This window comes from Ascaphus truei, chromosome 5 (genome assembly GCF_040206685.1).
Source record: "Ascaphus truei isolate aAscTru1 chromosome 5, aAscTru1.hap1, whole genome shotgun sequence".
NCBI lineage: Eukaryota > Metazoa > Chordata > Amphibia > Anura > Ascaphidae > Ascaphus > Ascaphus truei.
Window position 1 is genome coordinate 131,013,785 of NC_134487.1, and position 6,000 is coordinate 131,019,784.

Sequence of the window (6,000 nt, forward strand, 5' to 3'; positions counted from 1 at the left end):
CTCTGAAACGGAGGAGGAGGCCAGATGGCTTACAAAAGGTATCACTGCATTAAACAGTTTCACACTAGTGAAAGGTGGCTGCCGTGGCTCGCTGTTTGCCCGCAAAGCTATATTCTGTCCATGTCCCATTTGAGATGGAGTTTTAAGTTTAAGGTCAGCAATGAGACCAAAAGAAACCGAACATTTAAAAAAAAAAAATATATATATATATGAACACATTCTGCGTTCATATTTAGAGATTCCAGGTATTATGTTTGTTTATTTTCTCTACAGGAAGACAGGGGGAAAATATCACAGAAGCACAGTTATGCGTTTGTAATTGTAATACTTGCCTATTAAGAGGTAACCAGCAGCACTGTTTCAAAAACAACACACACACACACAAAAACGCGAGTGCGATATTATAGTATAACCAACACTAACCAGTTTATCCACAGGTCAAAATTGCACAATTTAGGATTGTACAGTGAACAACGCCATTTAAAAAGGGAAGTGAGGACAACAGTTGCCTTATGAGCTGTGATATTAATTCAGTTGTAGTCTTTTCCTGTATGAGTTGCAATGTTTCTATCAATTTAAGACACTTGTGAAAATTCTATATATTTAACCCTTTGAATGCCCCAGGATGTAGCTACTACGTCACGTGGTCCCGGCACTCAGACCCTCACGATGTAGCAGCTCTATACAAAAAAAGGCTTGTTTTGCTCGGGGAGATCGGGCGTAGGACGCGGTCTTCACTGATGAGGAATGGAAGGGGGGTGACTACGCCCCTTTCATGCCGCCATCAGTGCCGGAGCGGTTACGCGAGTGTGTCGGAACGACCATGGCACTCAAACGGTTAAACAGAAATATCCCGACCTTTTCTTATTTATTTATTTTAAAGCAGTAATCCTCTACTTTCTTTCTTTAAACCCCTTTCCCCCACATACTTGTATTTTTTTGCAGGATTGGAGCTGTTGGTGGGTCCTCCTGCGCTTAACTGCGCTACTTTCCGCTCCAAGGACCCTTTCCTTCTCAATAAAGGTACCAATGAAGTTACAGGTTTTACATCTCCAATTAAAAAAAAAATTAAATAAAAAAGGGTGGTGGGAGAGGCACGGGGTCTGAATACTGAGACTTTCCAGTTTATGAAATAATTTCTTTCTTTGCCCTAAATTTCATGGAACTAAAAGTGGTCGCAGACGATGTCAGAGAGACAGTAAATACTGGGCCATGCCTCTAGGAGTAACCGGATCTCCTAATCTGAGATCTCCTCGCTGAGACGCCTCCTGGTTTGCTTGGACTCATCTGTACTCGGTCATTAAAAATATAAACAAACCCCCCCCCTTCACAAACAGTTTTATATATTTAAAGCAGCATTTCATTCAAAATCCTACATGATAGAGAATATATATATATATAATATATATATATATATATATATATATATACAGTGTTCGACAAATCACCCAAAAATCTACTCGCCACCTAGTCCCGCCCCCAACCCCGCCCCTAGTCCCGCCCCCAACCCCGCTTTAAAATAAAATATATAAATAAAATACATTTAATAAATTCCTAGTCAGAACAACATTCATTTTTGACATAAATGTATTTATTGTATTACATTATACTACAATTAGGCCTTGTTACGTGTGTGTGTGAGTAAATTTCAGATCTAGAAATAAAAGCCAGATGTGAATGACTAGTTTCCTGAACCTCTTAACCAGTGTCTGGACGCCCCCGCTTCACAATATCTAAAGCAGTAATCCCGCCTGGGATCTTACCTGATCCGCAGTCCCTCAATGTCCAGGTACCTCATTCCCGCAATGTTACACTGGGTTAGGGGGGGATTCCGATATCTTCCGTGTGAAGCTTGAGTCAGATCTGGAAGACAGCAGTATAGGTTATTTCGGTGTAGTATAGGGCAAGTAAGATATATAGGGTAAATAAGCGATCCAGAGTGTGGGGGGGTTAGAGAGATAGAGGGAGAGAGAGAGTGGGGGGGAGAGAGAGAGTGTGTGGGGGGGGGGAGAGAGAGAGAGAGTGTGTGGGGGGGAGAGAGTGAGAGTGTGGGGGGAGGAGAGAGAGAGTGTGGGGGGAGAGAGAGTGGGGGGGGAGAAAGAGAGAGTGGGGGGGGAGAAAGAGAGAGTGGGGGGGGAGAAAGAGAGAGTGGGGGGGGGGAGAAAGAGAGAGTGGGGGGGGGGAGAAAGAGAGAGTGGGGGGAGAGAGAAGAGAGAGAGAGAGTGGGGGCAGAGAGAGAGAGAGAGAGAGTGGGGGCAGAGAGAGAGAGAGTGGGGGGGGAGAGAGAGAGAGAGAGTGGGGGGAGAGAGAGAGAGAGTGAGAGTGGGGGGGGAGAGAGAGAGTGGGGGGGGGGGGAGAGAGCGTGGGGGGGGAGAAGGAGAGAGTGGGGGGGAGAGAGAGAGAGTGGGGGGGGAGAGAGAGTGTGGGGGGGGAGAGAGAGAGTGTGGGGGGGAGAGAGAGAGTGGGGGGGAGAGAGAGAGTGTGGGGGGGAGAGAGAGAGAGTGTGGGGGGGGAGAGAGAGAGAGTGTGGGGGGGAGAGAGAGAGAGTGTGGGGGGGAGAGAGTGGGGGGAGAGAGAGAGGGGGCAGAGAGAGAGAGAGAGTGGGAGGAGAGAGAGAGTGGGAGGGGAGAGAGAGAGTGGGGGGGGGAGAGAGAGAGTGGGGGGGGAGAGAGAGAGTGGGGGGGGAGAGAGAGAGTGGGGGGGGAGAGAGAGAGTGGGGGGGGAGAGAGAGAGTGGGGGGGGGGAGAGAGAGTGGGGGGGGAGAGAGAGAGTGAGTGGGGGGGGAGAGAGAGAGAGTGGGGGGGGGAGAGAGAGAGTGGGGGGGAGAGAGAGAGAGAGTGGGGGGAGAGAGAGTGTGGGGGGGGAGAGAGAGTGGGGGGGGAGAGAGAGTGGGGGGGGAGAGAGAGAGTGGGGGGAGAGAGAGAGTGGGGGGAGAGAGAGAGAGAGTGGGGGGAGAGAGAGAGAGAGTGGGGGGAGAGAGAGAGTGGGGGGAGAGAGAGAGAGAGTGGGGGGGAGAGAGAGAGAGTGGGGGGGGAGAGAGAGAGTGAGTGGGGGGGGGAGAGAGAGAGAGTGGGGGGGGAGAGAGAGTGGGGGGGAGAGAGAGTGTGGGGGGGAGAGAGAGAGTGGGGGGAGAGAGAGAGAGTGGGGGGGAGAGAGAGAGTGGGGGGAGAGAGAGAGAGAGTGGGGGGGAGAGAGAGAGAGAGTGGGGGGAGAGAGAGAGTGGGGGGAGAGAGAGAGAGAGAGTGGGGGGAGAGAGAGAGAGAGAGTGGGGGGAGAGAGAGAGAGAGAGTGGGGGGGAGAGTGAGAGTGGGGGAGAGTTAGAGAGAGAGAGAGGGGGGGAGAGAGAGGGTGTGGGGGAGAGAGAGAGGGGGGTGAGGGGGGGAGAGAGAGGGTGTGGGGGGAGAGAGGGTGTGGGGGGAGAGAGAGGGTGTGGGGGGGGAGAGGGGTGGGGGGGAGAGAGGGTGTGGGGGGGAGAGAGGGTGTGGGGGGGAGAGAGAGGGTGTGGGGGAAGGAGAGTGTGGGGGAAGAGAGAGTGTGGGGGAAGAGAGAGTGTGGGGGGAGAGACACAGAGGGGAGAAACGGTGGGTGACACACAGAGGGTGGGTGATACACAGAGAGGGTGACTGACTGGGGGGGGGTGACTGACTGGGGGGGGGGTGACTGACTGGGGGGGGGGGTGACTGACTGGGGGGGTGGTGACTGACTGGGGGGGTGGTGACTGACTGGGGGGGTGGTGACTGACTGGGGGGGTGGTGACTGATTGGGGGGGTGGTGACTGACTGGGGGGGTGGTGACTGATTGGGGGGGTGGTGACTGATTGGGGGGGTACCTCTGGTGTCACACACATACACATGCTCCCATACACATACACTTGCTCCCATACACTTGCTCCCATACACATACACACATACACTTGCTCCCATACACATACACACATACACATGCTCCCATACACATACACACATACACTTGTTCCCATACACTTGCTCACACACACACACACGGGGGGGGGGGGGGAAGGAAAGGCCACGACCAGCACCACCACCACGCTCCTCCCCCACCCACCCCCCGCTCGTGGGGGGGGGGGCAGGCCGACACCCCACCCCCCCCCCCCCATACCTCACGCGGGCATATTGGAAGCTTTGGGGAGGCAGGGTGGGTGGGAGGCACGTGGCGAGGTATCCCCCAGGGGACAGTCAGCCCCGCAGTGGCCGCCACTACCCTGCTCTTCTCGCCGGCATGTCTTCACAGTGTGCGGCCAAGCAGCTTTGCAGACTGCTTCTTCCCCCAGCCCGCGGCAGCATGAAGCTAGCTGGCGGGGAGGCGGCATGAAGCTAGCTGGCGGGGAGGCGGCAGGGTAGGTGGGAGTCACGTGGTTAGGGCAGAGTCCCCCCCCCTCCGCACGCCAACCGGGCTGCAAGCAGTGGGGACCTCCCGCCCGGGGCAGCGATCGGTGGATCGAGGGGGAAGGGGACAGGAGCAGGGGAAGGGGACAGGAGCAGGGGACAGGCGGAGGGGAAGGGGACAGGAGCAGGGGACAGGAAGAGGGGAAGGGGACAGGAGCAGGGGACAGGAGGAGGGGAAGGGGACAGGAGGAGGGGAATGGAGGAGGGGAAGGGGACAGGAGCAGAAGAAGGGGACAGGAGGAGGGGAAGGGGACAGGAGCAGGGGACGGGGACAGGAGAGCTGCCGCGGTGGGGAGTAGGGAGCCATGTAGGGACCAGGGGGATCGCAGGGAAGGAGCAGAGGGGCCGCAGCATGGCGTGTACTTACTCTTGATGTCCGGGCAGAAAGAATGGCTGCTCGTTGGGGGCGGGCTCATATAGAGCCTGGCCGCGCGCCCACAAATCCTGGGAGCGCGCGCCAAACAGCAGTCAGGTAGGGAGTTTTTTTTTTTTTTTTTTTTTTAAGCGCGAGCAGGGAAATTTCAGCGCGAACGGGGGAAATTTAAAAAAAAAACACGTGTGCTGCTTGGGCCAATGTTTACTCGCCTGGGGGTTAAATCCACCCGCCCCGGGCGAGTAAATGTATAGGATTGTCGAACACTGTATATATATATCCTTATGTATCTAATTCTATATTTATATATTTGAGATAATACTGCATTTAAAAAAAATGGTTTCACTCTTTCTGCCCTTTGTAGTGATTTTGACTATTAAGCTTTATTCGGTTGCTTTAGCAACCATTTAGAAAGCCACAGCACTTATTGAAATAGTTCGCCACATTGGGTGCCCTGGGAAGCAGGATCTTAGTCGATCGGACACGGGAGAACAGATTCGATCGGCAGCTTTGACAATTGCATTGCTGTAAATGTTAGGAACTGCGGCATTTATTAACCCTTTGCGTGCCAGAGGGCCCGCGGTACTCGCGTGACTGCGTCGGCCCTTAACTAGAAAACAGAAGAGTAATCCTCTTCCATTTCCCTTCACTGCAGCCCACCTCCTGTGCGCCATGAAAACGCAGGACGCAATAAAAAAAAAACTCTTTCCATGAGCTCGACGGCGCCAATGTCATGGGGCCCCTGGTGTGCCTGACCCCATGACGTAGTGACTACGTCTTGGAGCACTCAAAGGGTTAAAAACAAACCAAAAAAAGGGCAAGGGGGAAATGCTGCTTTAAGTCTTCACTAAGCAGCGCCGTACAGGTAACGTGCCAGGTGTTGCCTAATAAGCCTATAGTAAAAGCTGGATTGGATCAAGCTCCTGTGCACTGGAAGCCACTGGATTTTCCCTACTCCTATTCTGAGGTCTATAAATACTGTGCAAAGCGCCGCCTTCCTTACAGAGTAAAATGAAAAGGCAGGACAGTATGAGAGCTGTATTTCACAGAGGCTATTACTGGGAGAATGGGAACATATTTTCTTTGCCTTAGACAATAAGACAGAACATCAATAGTTCCCATGCTCGGGCAGCAGGAACAGCAGCCCTGGATGCAGAAATAAACAATGCCAAACACGCTCACCGACTCCAGCAAGATGAGAGCACAGTGGCTATGGGAAGA

General features: G+C 53.5%; 1 protein-coding gene across 12 annotated transcripts in view; it reads right to left on the minus strand.

Moving 5' to 3' along the window:
* Positions 1 to 6,000, minus strand: part of UIMC1 (ubiquitin interaction motif containing 1) — a 94,283-nt gene that overhangs the window by 47,370 nt on the left and 40,913 nt on the right. The window lies entirely within an intron of this gene.